The 16257-nt window shown below is 38.2% G+C and overlaps 1 pseudogene; it reads right to left on the bottom strand.

The window, feature by feature from the left end:
• Positions 1 to 2769: 2769 nt before the first annotated feature.
• Positions 2770 to 16257, bottom strand: part of LOC135314166 (NAD(P) transhydrogenase, mitochondrial-like) — an 88399-nt pseudogene continuing 74911 nt past the window's right edge.

The following is a 16257-nucleotide window of genomic DNA, read 5'->3' as shown; positions in this document are numbered from 1 at the left end:
GTTGTCATAACGTGTCATTATTTCTACCATTATGAGCAAAATTTTGTCAGGGAGCTAGTCCAGTCATCCAATCTCCTGCAATATCTTATTTCTAAGAGTTTTCAAAAGTAGATGCCCTAGTCTTATTTCACACAGAAAAGGGGACAAACTAGTGGTATTTCCTTACCACACACACAATGCATGACAGGTTAGCTCCAACAGAGGAACCAATCAAGGCAGCCACAATTGTCAAGACTGTTGTCAAGATTACATCCTTCTGCACACAAGGCTCAGCCAGAGTAACTGTTTGGTGTTTTAGTAACAGGTGTATCTTCTCCACCTACAGCTGTGTCAGTCCCTGCAATTTAGTAAACACAACATAAGGGAAAGAAAAATTAATTTCATATTTCAAGAAATTATAGAATTGCTAAAACATTTAATAAGTGAAACAAAAGCAAATAAAAGTTCATTCAAGTACACAGTTAGCAGAAGACTGTTACCTACGATCATTATTGGGTTTGGTCATGTAAACAGATACGCCTTTAGAATTTTTGCTGAAAGATTATACAGCCATAATAGGAGCTGAAATAATTTGTTATTTTGCGGGACAATCCCCCTTACTCTCTTACTTCTTTCCAAAACTAGTCCACAGTTACAGCACCGGCTAGGATTACATATACATCTGGCTAGATAAACATGCACAGCTTATTCTACAGCACTGCTGCTGGCTAAAAAGTTTTGGATCTCTGCAGTATGGTTTGTGGGATCCTTCAGGGCCTTACAGACTTGTTACAGATTTCTATAGGGCAAGATAAACATTCTGCAGAGTGCTTTGTTGATTTCTCATAATTTATGCCAAATTTTTCAGCTAACATGCAAGACTGCATTGTGGCTAGCATTCAGCAAATGCTGGACTTGTGTGCAAAAACCTTACATTTGTTTGCAATGAAGAGTTTCAAAAATTGCTCTCTTGATACTATTACCAGAATTGAGGAGAGTCCTGTAACACCAAGATGGGCCACTAATCCAGGGGGATAGCTTGGATCCAGTGCAAAAATTATCATACCAGCCATGGATGCTGTCAGCAAACCAGCACTCAACTAGTGGTGCCCAAGTAGAAACAGTGCCGAGTTCAGCAAACCTGGAAGCAAGCATGCTGTTCTAGCACTGTATTGACTTTAGCACTAAAATATTTTTAATGCTAAAGCACTAGAAATTAAAACAGGCTATGGATACAGAATAAAAACACCAAAGATGCTGGTCTCCTTGGAAATTAGTTTAGCTGGAAGACAGATCCACCTATCGCAGATCAAGACAAAAACTTAGAAATATTTAGAAGGAATTCTCAGAAATGGAAGTGTTCCAGCTCCTGTCTTCATTACTCCTTCTATGTCAGATTTGTTAATTGTGGGAAAACAAATGCAGTTTGATATATGATTGCTTTGAAGTAGCAAATAGGACACAAAGCTTCAATAGCTGTGTATCATTGCAGTAGGAAATAATTGATACCTAGGCACCTAGAAGAGCTCTTACTACAATTCCTCTAGCCACTAGTTGTTCACATCAGACTCTTCGGAGTAATGCTCTATGGAATCTAAATCAGACTCTTAGTTAAACAAGCCCTCTCTAGCAAATCCAGCAAAATAAATCCTTGAGACCAACATCAAGATCTCTCCTAATCAACACAAAAGCCAAAGTCGTTAACAACCTCTTCCTTGTGTTCCAGCCTTTCCAAATTTGTTAAGCTAAGTTGTATAAGGCTACTTCCCTCCCCTTGCAAAGGGACTGTTGCATTAATAGGTGGAAATTTAGCGCTGTCAGTCCGGTCGAGGAATGCACTAACAGTACAATCACTATCAGCCTAGTGGTGCCCAATAACTTTTCATGGCCAGATCCACTAATAGTGCAGTTTATTCAAACAACAGAAATACAGGTTCTTATTGGATTGCTGGTGATAAAGGCACTGTCTGCAAAGCACATACAAGTATAAAGCGCTAAAACACAAAATACAAAATAACAACCTTGTTCTCTAAATTTCCTTAGTATAACCAAATGTTCGAGTCTTACCAAATAGCCATCCCTATGGAGGGGAAAAGAGGTTCAGCCCGTTGACTGATCCCAGTAGTCTGCTATGATATGTTCACTAACATCCTTCTCTCAAGGGCATTTTATACTACTATACGTTTAGGTGGAGCTTGAGTGACTCTAGTCATACATACCTTCATTACTGATTGGTGTAGACATTACTTCCTGATTTAAAGGTATAGACTAAGAGAAATTCAGAGTGCATGCTCAGTGAGGGGTGGTCATACCTTGGCAATGGGTAACTTTGGGATGGAGGTGTGTGTTTTAGTATTATAATGAGGTTATAATGAGTAAAGTTCAGTCACAGGGCATGATTTTACAGTGCTGGTCAGGGCATGGTTCCATGATTCCATCTAGTTCCTGGACCTGCAGTGATTTATGGGCAAGTTTGGCCACAGAGCCTTCGCTCTACTCCCTTCTCCAATTATCTCTCTTAAAGCTAGTATGCTGAGCTCCCTCAGTGTTCCTAACATCTAAGAGTGCAGGTGGTGTTGCTTAGGGAACAATCACTGAACCAATTTTCAGCATGCCAACTGTATTTCACCCTGGAAGTTGACTTTTATGAAATGTGGATATAACTTCAGCCTCAGTAATTTCACCCCCAGTAATTATTCCACAAGGAGCTAAGAGAATTAGCCCCCAACTCTTCCTAAGATTCAGCTGTATTTTGAGGAAAACAAAAAAGGGCCTCTGGTGAACTTAATCCTAAATTTCATAGGACAGACTAAAGTAAAGAGTACTCAGCAGTTTTCCACAAACCACTAAAGAAGCACTGAAAGCCACACCCCAACATAGTGCCCAGATACGCCTCAATTTTGAGAACTTTGTCAGAAGGGCGAACATCAAGGTATGGATATTTGATCACGTTCTGAGCAATACATGTAAGAGCTGCTGCTGCCAAACCAACCAGACTGTGGAATGCAGCTACAAGCTGAGGAAGGTCAGAGATTTCAATTCCTTTTGCAATGGTAAGACCTGCAAAATTAAATTATTTAGGCCCAAAATAAAATATTACATTGTGTTTTATACTCAAAGCACAAACAGATCATGGAGCAAGAAAGGCCTGTTTACTTTTTAATGTTGTTTTCTTTTTTCGTACAATGAAATAAAAATATAATAGTTATAGGAAATTTTAACCTAATTTAAGTGTTTTCCAAAAATACATTCCTAGAACATTTTGGGATGACAGCTTGTAAGAAACAGAGCTAGAACAGCTCTTTTGAAGGCACTGTTTCTTATGTATGGGAGAGAGTTGTGTGAATTCACCCACCAGAGTTTCCAAACACATTGTGCCTACAGAGAATGAAGGCAGGCCAAATGCCTCTGATTACATTAGAACACTGCCACAATCTAAGTGACCAACTGGTAAAGTAGTAGTACCTTCCTCTCTTCTCTCTTCCCAAGTTTCAACTTCAACCTTTGTGAATTTCTATTGGCCTCCATAGTACCAGATACAAAACCCTCCTTAGGGAATCAGCATTAAAACTTAATTCAATTTTTCAAATATTTCTTTTCCCACCAATTAATAAATTCTAATTCAGATCAACTGAGACAGTTGGTAGATTCATAACAAGAAAATTGTTTCAGCTGAGAAAATAAAAGTTCCAAAAACATCTAATGATTTCAGTGCTTTTTGAAACATCAAATTTTTCATTTCAGAACAACACTTGACTTAGATAAAACTTAAGATTTTATGAGCAGTTAAGATCTTTCACCCCCAATTTATATTCCCCCCGCTTAGTTAAGAGCATCACCTTTAGGAATTCGTGTACTTACATAATATATTCTACTATCCTCTCAAAGAATAGTAAATTTAATTAACTACACTTAACAAGGACACTGTGAATTGAGCACATATAGTATATAGAAGTGTACATACCCAGTATGCCACCCAAAGCCATGGCTATAGACATCTGTGAGGTCTGTATCCTCACTTTTGGGGAGGACTTTGGTGCTCCTACTGCTGCTTGCTCCTAAATCTGACACCCCAATCATACCAAGGACATTCCCAGATCCAGAAGTGTTCCGACCAGACAACCCTGCCAGCACTCCTGCACAGCCCACAGCTGAGCCAAAATGCATCATCTGAAAATTCACACGTAGCATTGCTGTACTTCAAGCTTTACTCTTTGTAAAGGAATATAAAGGCTTTGAAAGGCTTTTAAAGTCTTCAGGACTGAGAACCAATAGTTTATCTTTAAAGATGAGAAAGATTTCTTCTTTTTTTAATTTATGCAAGTGAATATCCGTTTCTAATTATAAGACTTCTGCACATTCCTCCTTTCACGTTTTCTGGTTTCTGTATTTCATTATGACACCAATCCACCAAGCAACCATGAAACTAATTAGCATCCCAGCAATGCAGTTCCAGGATCCATTGACATATATTTGAGTACATGTTTTCAATTATCATCAACACTGACGTATTGTTTTCTAATATTAGTCTACAATGCCTCAATTACTGCCTTATTCTTTATTGTTTTCAGGCTTATTTCTTAATACTCTATCCCAAGAGAAAAATACTTATTGCATTAGTTAAAGCTGAAAAATATTACACCTTTACTATATTTGACCTGCACTGATCAAGTTTAAAACTATTTTAGCCATTATATTCTTTATGGGTAAGAGTAGCGTGTTTTATCAAGCTAAATATAAAGTTCTGATTCTCTTAAATTTTGTTTTTAGATGTTTTGATATAAAATATGCTCTGGAATTCCTACATGACCTTATTTAGTAAACGTGGTCTTCCTTTTGGTATTTAAAGAGCACATACTGACTTAATTTTAAATAAGTTGTCCTTTAACCTGCATCACTGAATGAGTTGAAAGTATGATCCAAAATAATATAATCAGAAAAAATCTATGATGCTTACATCATAACTAACAAATACAGCTCTTTGACAACATTCTTAGAACATTCAGAAAGGCCAAACACCATGTGTTGGCTGGTATCTTCAAGAAATATTTATAAGCTTTTCAGAAGTCTAAGTCCAAAGACTTAAGTTTGACAGAAGGGAAACTGTCATATAAGGATATTAACATCGCTGAGATGGAGCAAGTTTATAGATACTGCATCCTGAGGAGATTTGGCATTAAACAGAATAGCTGTATGACTGTATTGATGTGGCTTGTACTATGGCCCATGGAAAAGATGCAACATAACAAGAACCAAGAAGCAACGTAAATTTCCCAGAATGCATCTCAAGTACTCATTTATAAGACAACTAGAAAAAATATTGGCTTCAGTGATTTTTCACCTTAACTTTAATAAGCAACAATGCAACATATAATTTTGATCCAGCACTCATCTAATTATTAGCCTCATCCTCACAATGAAACAGATCAAAATTTAAGTGTAAGGATTGAAGTCTCCTTTCTTTGTATGCAAATATAAACTGAAAATATTTGCTGCTGCTTCCAGTTCAGTCTGAGCTCAGTCAGTCTTTGAGGCATTTATTAATTTTAAGATTCTATTGATCCATTCCTTTTGTGTATTTTACCATAGAGGGAAATGTTTTACTTTATTCTTTTAATACACATATGAGCTATTCTAGTATGGTAATACAATATAATTTCAACGAATGGGGTTCCAATGTAAAACTAACTGTGAAACAACCATTTGGAAAATAAGCTTTGTTGCTATGTATATATTGACTGCCATATGACCTTCTAATAAGTTGCAGGGCATCCATCAGATTTCTCTCCAGTAATGGTATCTTTTAAATAAAAAAAAAAAAAAAAACACCACAAAAAAACCACCCACAAAAATAATCCCCCAAACCCACAACAAAAACCAAAAAACCAAACTTTAAAGAATTAACAGAATCCCACACCTCATTTCTTCCAGATCTAGTACTGAACACTTTTCTAGGACGTAGGAAGCCTTAAGGGCACATAAGAGAACCAGTTCAGGTGTGCTTACTATCAGATTGTTTTCTTTCCAAAATACTTCCTTTCTCTGTCTTCAGTAAAGATAATTACCAATTAGATTCTACCTCTAATAAGAAATAGCTTCGTTTTAATAAGTTTTGAACAACACATGCATCTGGAGGTGGATTTAAAAAATAGCAAATAAGAGTTAATATGGTAACTCTCCTGATGTACGTACACTCTAAACTAGTTACAGATTGGTACTTCTGCAAATGATGAATGTGTTGCTGCTTTTTAACTGACTGAATATTACAGAACTGGAAATGCAAAGCTGTTTTCTCTTGAATGAACATAGCACAGTCAAAGGAATATGCTCAAATAAGGGCAGTAGAAAACAAAAAGGCTATAAAATTGTTTCCCTGGCCCTAGGGATAACAGATTCCATGATCTAACGAAGAGGGATGGCAAACATTTGCCCATATAAGAGAATAGTTCTCCTGCAGGGCCTGATTCTGCACATAGCTATCGTTCCTCGCTGCTTGTAGCAAGGGTCTCTGCTTGCTCGTATGACTAGCTTTGCTGGCCAAGACCACCCTTCTAGTTTTGGATTATGTAACTATTGAACAGAAGAAAACTTAACATTGAGTAACCTGTTCAATGTTATGCCCAGTGGCATAGAGAGGTACCATACCCTCCTATAAACACTGCTTTAGGGAGAAGGCAGAGATAATCATATTCTAGAGTAGGTCATTTGAACATATCCAGAATTCTGTGTAATTAAGAAACCTCCTTTTCAGAAACAAAAGTGTTACCTGTAAGAATTAAAAAGTAAAAACTCCTGATAGTATGTTTGTTTTCTCTGCACAACCCTTCATGTTAAAACTGCTGTAACCGTCGTTTTGTATTCTGCAGTTTATTCCAGTTGCAAATTCAGTTCCCATATGACATCAGACTTTACCTTACTTTCCTTTTATTAGGACCATTTTCTATTTTGTTAACTATTTGTGCTCTTCTAAAATTGATTCCTTTTTTTCTCTCAAAGTCAGGGCTTCCTTATTAATCTTATTTCTTAAAGTTCTAGCACGACTATGGTACTATATATGTTTGCTTATATATTATATATATATATGTTATATATGTTATATTATATATGTTTGTTTATATATTTGTATATATTTGCTTAGTTTTTTTAATTTCTTACTTAGAAGGTACTTTGGGTTGACTGTCTGTGCTATTTTTGAAAATTAATTTTATCAAATTATACCTTCTTTTTTCCCTTGAGAGTTACAGAACTTAATTGTAGATTATGTTGTCTAATTTATCTGCTTTTCTCCATCTGGAGTTTTAAGAACTACCCTATAATCTTTTTAATAAAAGTGCCAATAGCCTTTCATCTTCCATTCAATGGAACCCATTGTTCTGTTGTAAGCTTTATCCATTCCATAGGTTTCCTAGTTCCTTAAAAAAAAATCTAAACACATCTTTCTTTCCTGTCAATGCAGGATTTGCCTTTATATGTGGTTTTGCAGAGCATTTCAGAAAAATTCTAGCATGAAGGTTCTTGTCTTTAATGACTCAAAAGCATTGAAGTGTGTTTCTAGTGTCTCTCTTCCACCTTTTTCACATCACTAGTTGACCACAGATTACTACTCAGAACTCAGAAACTGGCTAGATAGTTTATGAAATCTGCTACATCTGCACCCACAAATCACTCTAAGTTCTAATTAGCCTGACAAACCCACTGATTGAAACAACTGGTAAACAAATGCCCAAGCACGAGGTCCTGCACCAGGGTCAGGGCAACTCCTGGTATCAATAGAGGCTGGGAGATGAAGGAATTGAGAGCAACACTGCAGAGAATGACTTGGGGATAGTGGTGGATAAAAAAGTGGACATGAGCCAGCAATGTGCACTTGCAGCCCAGAAGGCCAACTATATCCTGGGCTGCATAAAAAGAAGCGTGGCCAGCAGGTCAAGGGAGGTGATTCTGCCCCTCTACTCCACTCTGGTGAGACCTCACCTAGAGTACTATGTCCAGCTCTGGAGCCCTCAGCACAAGAAGTACATAGGCCTGTTGGAGCAGGCCCAGAGAAGGGCCAAAAAAATGGTCCAAGGGCTGGAGCCCCTCTCCTACAAGGACAGGCTGAGAGAGTTGGGGTTGTTCAGCCTGGAGAAGAGAAGGCTGTGGGGAGACCTTATTGCAGCCTTTCTGTACTTGAAGGGGTCTTATAAGTAAGGTGGGGACAGACTTTTTAGTAGCACCTAGAGTGATAGGACCAGGGATAATGGTTTTAAACTAAAAGAGGGTAGATTCAGACTAGATATGAGGAAGACTTTTTTTTTTATAATGAGGGTAGTGAAACCCTGGAACAGGTTGCCCAGAGAGGCTGTAAATGCCCAATCCCCAGAAATATTCAAGGTCAGGTTGAACAGGGCTCTAAGAAACCTGATCTAGTTAAGGATGTCCCCGCTCATTCCAGGGGAGTTGGACTAGATGACCTTTAAAGGTCCCTTCCAACCCAAAGCATTCTATGATTCTAAGACAGGTTTCCAGCAGGAAACCCTCTTTGAGGAGGGCTAGTCTCAGTGCAAATGTGATCAAACTAAAATATAAATGTATGTTTTGATTGTGGCTATTTACAATGAGCCCTTTGAATCAATTAACTTAATCTATCCCTCTCCACTGTGCATCTATGCAAGCATTTTTGTTACAGGTTTCCTTCTGTACATGAAGTTGCTGACACAGATTTTGACACCCTATTAGTACAATGGAAACCTAACATTAGACATACTGAACATCAGAGATGTATGGGTATGTTATATGGAAAAAAATCGGTCAGTTATCCTAGAAAATGCTTTTTCAGAGCCAAGGTCTTGAATAGTGACAACTGACTTCTACCAAAGCAATTATACTAGTCACAGAACTGTAGATAAGCAATTGTATTAAGAGCAGGTTCTTCTGTCTCTTTAGGACCCGAGTCCTAAGAGCAGGTTCTTCTATTTAGGACTAGAGGAAATGGCAGGAAGATGTGCCAGGGGAGGTTCAGGTTGGATATTAGGAAAAGGTTCTTCACCCAGAGGGTGGTGGAGCACTGGGACAGGCTCCCAGGGAGGTAGTCATGACACCAAGCCTGACGCTATTCAGGAAGCACTTGGACAATGCCCTCAGACATAGTGTGTGAATTTGGGGTTGTGTTGTGCAATGTCAGGACATTCTATGATTCTATGGTCTCAAGTTCTATAAAAATTTAATTGGAATTAAAATGCTTCTAAAGTCAAACTAGAGGTCCACTTGCATTCAGCTTTGCTTAGAATAGAATCCAATTTTTAAATACCTTTTTCATCATAAATGGAAGTTTAAAGCTGAAAACATCAGGAAGTCTGCTCTGCAAATGCTCTACTCCAAGAAATTGACAGGTGACCCAATAAGGATCCTGCTCAGATTGCAGATTCTCATATGCAGCTTTGTACTTCTATATCAGGGCAAACACATGTAGTTTCAATTTGGCCAAGTAACCTAGTTACTTGTGTACCAATGATCATTGGAGAATTTAACCTAGTATTTTCATCGACTGAAAAACATTTTCCTCTTTCGGATACATCTTCCTTTTTGGACAAGACCATGCAGAAAGAAGCTGGTCCTATGCAGATGAAAAAGCAAAAGGATATAGACGCACATACCTGAGGTGACAAAGTTTTCTCATCACGCCTTCTCACTATTCTTATTCTGTTACACATTTTCTTCTCTGGTCAACTTATCACTCACAGAAATATGTATCTTTACTGTAGGGTATTTACTGTAGAGACAGTGGGTATTAAATAAAGCCAATACTTGTATTGGCATTTCTATATTTACAAGGAATGCTCATTATACAGTCCTTTGGCTGCCAGTAAAATTTCTGTGCATGAATATACATCGTGGATCTAAGTGAAGATGAAAACAGTATTGTTTAGTGTCTGGAGTAAAAGTTTTGAGGCAGGAACTCATAAATTCTAATCTCATTTGTAATTCACTTTGGGTAAACCATTAATCTTGTTTTGACTTTCTGTAGGTCCCTCCTAATGCAACTGAACTCAAATCTGTCATAATGAAGCATCCAAGAGAAGAAAGCAGCAGACAGTACACTTTGCAATAATAAATACAATTTCTGGTATGAGAGGCAAATGGAGGCCAGGTGTGTCTCCCTGGGTAGTGTGATAACCACTATTCCAAGCAAGAACAATTCTGGTCACCATTTGAGTAGAAGAAAGATTAGGAGAAACAAGCATCAGTTCTAAAATACCTGCCAAACCTATAAAGAAAAAAAGTATGTACTCAGAAGACTGAAAAGAGCACTTTTCTTCATTAATCATAAAATAAAACCAGGCAAACCTCAGTTCCACTGAAGCCATGTCACTGACACCATGGCAGCAGAAGGCATTTCCTGCACATGTTTTTACACGCATTACTTGTATACATTGTTTTTGCCAGAAAACTAATTTTGGAATAATAGAATCTTTGTCAACCTGAGGATGAAGTGGGGACCCCAAGATCCGGCAGATGCACATGGGACTGCCAAACAAAATTTCTTAAATAAAAAAATATTCCTCTTGGGCAAATATGGAGAAATAGTTCATTAAAAAACCCACCAAAATTAAAGATGTCAAATTCCCCAGTGGCTTCTCACAACCTTTACTGCTTTAGTAAGAACACAGACCACAGTGTAGCATCTGAACATTGTTAAGAGATGCAGACCACACAAGTAGTTCAACAATACTTCCATGGGAGAAAATATTATTGCTCCCAGTACTAGTCTCTTTGACCATATGTGTTGGTGGTTTAAGGAAATGTTTTTTTCCTCTTTAGGAAAAGACTAGATCATTTCATTAATGCAATATAATATGATATTTTACTTGGAGACACATTTTGTCATCACTTGCAAAATATTTTGTTAAATATATCCAAGTAAGCTCTAAGCAAATCAATGTACAGTATGAATTTCTCCAATCAAGACAAAGCCCAACGTAGAAAGATATCACAGCCTTGCTCTTGGTCATCACAGGAGTTTAATTTTCAGTTGAATTATAATTTTGTGTACAAATTTCCCAACATTAATCAAAGAAAAGTGTTCTTCAGACAAGGATGATACTTTGGACAAAACATTTTAAGTCAGTGACCCTGGGAGGAGGCAGTAAGGAAGGTCCTTCAGATGCTGTACAAACCTTCATTATGGAATGGTTCACTAAGTGAAACAGGCTTCCTTCTCTTTTTCTTCCTTTGAAATCAACTTTCTGTACCACAAAAAAATTGCTTTCCTTGAACTAATAGGTATTTCTACTGTTACTCATTTACCTTGAGCAAGTGCTTTGAAGGTAGTGAACCCCTGAAAAGGCTCTATATGTGTCCTTTTCTGTTATCATTTGCATTATTCTTTTTTCATTCCATCATTACTTTTGAAGGCAGTTAATGCAAAGAGCAGAACAATCTTGTTTATGAGGAAAATATTATTCAACATAATCAAAACCTTGCTATATTATTCATTTCATACATATATTTCAACACAGATAATGACATCTGGAGTTATGCAGTATATACAGGCCCTGATCCAAAATGTTTTGAGAACAGCCTATGTTAATTTCAACTGGCCCTGGATTGGGTCCCTAACCTATACCATATTGGCTCTTTATTTCATACATAATTAATATCAGAAAAAGTATCTTGGTAACAAAAGGTATCCAATAATTCACCAAGGATCCTGAGGAGTTAAATTTTTAACCTTTCATTCAAATGGAAAGCAACATGATATGTTAGCAACCCTGACTTACCACTGCCTGCTGCTTTTCAGTATTAATCCACACTACCTTTCAGGAGCTCATTTTATTTTTACATAATTATTCCTAGCATGGCTCATCATTTAAGTGCCAAACTGGCAATAAGAAATATAGATAAATTAATTCCCTTGTACCTTTTATATAAATTCCAGCTGTGGTCATCATGTTCCTAGATTGTAACAGAGTGGCTCTTCCTGTTCTTGTGCCCACCCCTCCTTTTTTTTTTTTTTTAAATACAAAGGGGTGCTGTTCTTGGGGAAGGTTATTGAAATAACACTTTACACCTTCCCGTTGCAGAACAAAACAATCATTATGATTGATTCCTATTGTATCTTGCCTTTCATTACATTATGGGGTGACCCTTCAGGCAAAGTTCTCTCGTGGTTACTCATGTGTCCTGAAATTAGCCAGATTACTCACATAAGTAAATGGAATGGGATTTTGCCTTTACCTTACACTGATTACAATAAACCTTGGCCTGTAAAATAGCACTGACCATTGAATTCAGTCAGTTGTAAAAACCATCTTCGTGTTCTTACTGCACCAAATTTGGTCTGATATATTTCAGATGTAATACACTTGACACTGGAAGGGAAAAAAGCAAACTCAAAACACACACACAAGCCCAGAAAACAAACATTAAACAAGAAAACCTACCTAAATCCTAGACTACATTCCTTAAAAGCTGAACATGAATATGCTTCTCTTTACAAACACTTTCTTAGCCAAGCTGTAATGCCAGTCTCCCAATATTTAAATGTTAAGCATGTCTGTACTTTGGTTTAATGCTACCTGCAGGCAAATATGGATTCCTGTCAATCTTCAGCTCACTGTGACTACAGAAATTAAGCCTTCCTCTTTACTATATCCAAAATAAACTTAACTGAAAAAGAATCAGTCTACCTCAAGATACACTCACATACAGAAAATTGCAGCCAGTATACAAGTAATATCAGTTTTCACAAATTTTAAGGCTGCCTCCTGATTTAACTGTATGTCTAGTTCCTTTTCTCCTCCCACAATAAAGGGCCAAAGGATGTAGGAAGATATGAGGGCTACTGCTATTACAGAGACTATGCTGGATATAGCCTAATGATGTCATATCAAGATTGAAAATCATTTCATATTCTGAGGCCAAACTCCCTGCTAGTTTCAACAGAAACCCACTGTCTCCTTACAAGCAACCACGCTCAACTTCTCCTGACCTTGGCACAAAGACATAGTAAGTGTCAAACCATTTAGCCTTTGAAGTACTTGCACTACTTGAAGTCCTTTTGAGTATCACACACAGCTCACCTACTCCAACTTGTCAGCACCTTTGTTCAGTACATACTGATTTGAGTCCATAACCTATCTCACACTTGAAATCATATTGCTAAAGGCACAGTTCAGTAGCTCAGAAGATGGGCTGATTCTCAGTAACATGTTCTTTAAAAACATGAGTTGAAAGTGCAACAATAGATGTACAGTATCAAAATTTGTATAAATTTTTGCCCCATACTTTAGATCTTGAAACATGCAGGAAATTCTCCTCACTGCATTGTCATGTAGACACTGAATGATAATGTTTCCTTGGAATAACTAAACTCACTATCAAAATCACTGCTTTCATACAACATATTTTATATGTTTTTATCAAAAATGTTTAAGTGGTGTTGAAACTCACCTTCATACCAAAATTCCTCTAATGACATGATCAATAGCCTCTTAATCTAAATCGTCCTTTTGTTCAAAGTGAAAATATTCTTTCTCAGGAGAAATGGCTTTAATAATTTCAAGATGTTATTGGAATAAAGGCTACTGGCTTGAGTAGCCATTCTACTTGGCAAGTCCTTGTAACCAGTGTTCACCACACCCTGATGAGAAAGAAAAATAAATAGTTGTCAAAGCTTTCATGTATTGGAAACTTTTCACATGTTCCACAGATCTAAAGCGTGTTTTATACATGCTAGTAAATCAAATTTGCATATTACTGCAGACATGAGTTACTAAAGCATTCTTTTACAAGTTAAGGATTCTGTTTAAAACTAATGGCTTACTCTGATGCATGACCAAAGAAAGTCAGCAATTTTGTCAGAAAGCCAGAGACTAAATGAGCTGGGAGGCCAGTCAGGGAACTGGTTACAAAACCATATGGCGCTTATTTTTGAGAATAAGAAATCAACTACTTCAAATTCAAAAACACTTCATCATTGCCTGATAAGACTCACATTGCACAATGTGTTTCACAGATTAATTGCACTCCAATCAATCCCAAGGAAGAAGATAGAGATACCTTCAAATTTCTTTGCAAGCACATCTTGATTAAGATCATGTTTCTTCAACATCCCTTTATATTACTATGAATGCAGAACATTTAAAAAAACCACAAAAGAATTCTAATGCCATGCTCTGAAAACAACTTGAATTGAATTTTGATCTTGAACACTGTACTCTAAACTATTGTTTCTTTCTTTCATTGCATCATTCCAGGATAGCCATCTAGACATTGCAGTTGCCAGTTCATCCCATATGCAGCCACACATGTTAGCTTCAGTACAGATCCTGGAGTAAGTCATGACATGATAGTCAAGTATGGCAGCCACAGAAGAAGTCAATGCAAGGTAAAGTTGAAATACTTTTAGCTGGACTGTTGTCTTCACTTAGCTTTCCAGAACAGGCCGATGCCTGTATCTACTACCTGGAGGAAAGTGAAGGCTGCAAGTATTCTGCTATTTCTTCATAGTCCACTTCCCAAGTTGGTTCCTGATGAAAGACTTTTCCTCCTCAGGTAAAGTCCTACATAGTGAAATTATAGCATTTTTAATTGCTTCAGATAATGGGTCTTTACAGAGTAAAACAAATGATAGTACTAGAAAGAGGAGGAAAATTCAGCATTATAGTTATTACTGAAGAAAGTAAGTGCATAGAGGATACATTAGTATTTGAAGTGTTTTCACGCTACAGGACTCACAACTTGGATAAGTTTTTCACTATGTGAGCTGTGCATTTAATAGATTGAACAAACCTCTGAGCCCCACAGCATACATGCAGGCCTTCTGTGTGCCTAAATCGTACTACTATACCAACACATACTACAACATAGGACATACAGTCTAGGTAGCCCATGTGTGGAGGAGAGACAACCACCTCTTGGGTTCAGTATCTCTGCCTTCTCTGCATCCTGCGGCACCCACCTTGTTCAGCAGCAGGCCTACAGTTTCCCCAGCCTTTCTTTTACTACTGATGTATTTGAAGAAGCCCTTCTTGATATCCTTGACACCGCTTGCCAGATTGGGTTCCAAATGGGCATTGGCCTTCCTCTCTGCATACCCCAACAACGTTCCAATATTCCTCCCAAGTGGCCAGTCCCTTTTTCCACATGCTGTAAACCTGCTTCTTCCATTTGAGTTTTTCTAGAAGCTCTTTGCTCATCCATGCAGGTATCCTGGCTCCTTTGCTTGACTTCTTTCTCCTCCTAGGGATGCACCGATCTTGAGCTTGGAGAAAGCAGTACTTGACTGTTGACCAGTTCTCTTGGACCCCCTACCTTCTTGAGCCCTAACCCATGGGATTCCTTCAAGCAGGTCTTTGAAGAGGCCAGAGTTAGCTCTCTGGAAGTCCAGGGCTGTAATCCTAGTTGTTGTCCTGCTTCTACCACAAAGGATCCTGTACTCCAGCATCTCAGTCACTGCAGCCGAGGTTACCCCCAATCCTCTCATCCTCAACCAGACCTTCTTTGTTAGTATAAGGTCCAGCAGCACATCTCACCTCATTGGGTCCTCCAGCACCTGTGTCAAAAGTTATCCTCCATGCTCTGCAGGAACCTCCTGGACTGTATGCACCTTACCATGTTGCTTTTCCAGCAAATATCAGGGTGGTTGAAGTCCCTCATGAGAACCAGGGCCTGCGATTATGAGGCTACTTCCAGCTGTCTGTAGACGGCCTCATTGACTTACTCTTCCTGATCAGGTGTCCTGTAGCAAACACCCACAACAGTGTCACCCATATTTGCTTGTCCCTTAATTTTTACACATAATCTCTCGACTCATTCTTCCTCCACCTTTAGGCAGAGCTTAGGCAGATACATTCCAGTTGCTCCCTCACATAAAGAGCGACTCCCCCACCTCACCACGCTGGCCTGTCTTACCTAAAAGTATGTATCCATGTATCCATCCATGACTGCATTCCAGTCATGCGAGCTATCCCACCATGTCTGTAATTGCAATCAGATCTTGGCCCTGGGACCACACCCAGATCTCTAGTTCCTCCTATTTATTCCCCATTCTCTGTGCACTGGTGTACAGGCATTTCAGAGAGGTAACTGAGCACACAGGTTTCCCTGGAGGGGCACACAAGGATCCACTACAGCCACACACACCCTTGAGGTGTTTGGTCTTCTGATTGTCATCTCTCTTGAGACAGTCAAGGCACCTTTGTTGCTGCTCTGGTTGGCCTGTCTTATTCCCCCATTGGATGTGATGGCATTAGCGTTGCCATGCCCCATGTCCTTCAGTTTAAAGCCTGAGTTTTA

This window comes from Phalacrocorax carbo, chromosome 7 (assembly GCF_963921805.1).
Source record: "Phalacrocorax carbo chromosome 7, bPhaCar2.1, whole genome shotgun sequence".
In the NCBI taxonomy this organism is placed as follows: Eukaryota; Metazoa; Chordata; class Aves; order Suliformes; family Phalacrocoracidae; genus Phalacrocorax; species Phalacrocorax carbo.
This window is presented reverse-complemented; position numbering and strand designations above follow the sequence as displayed.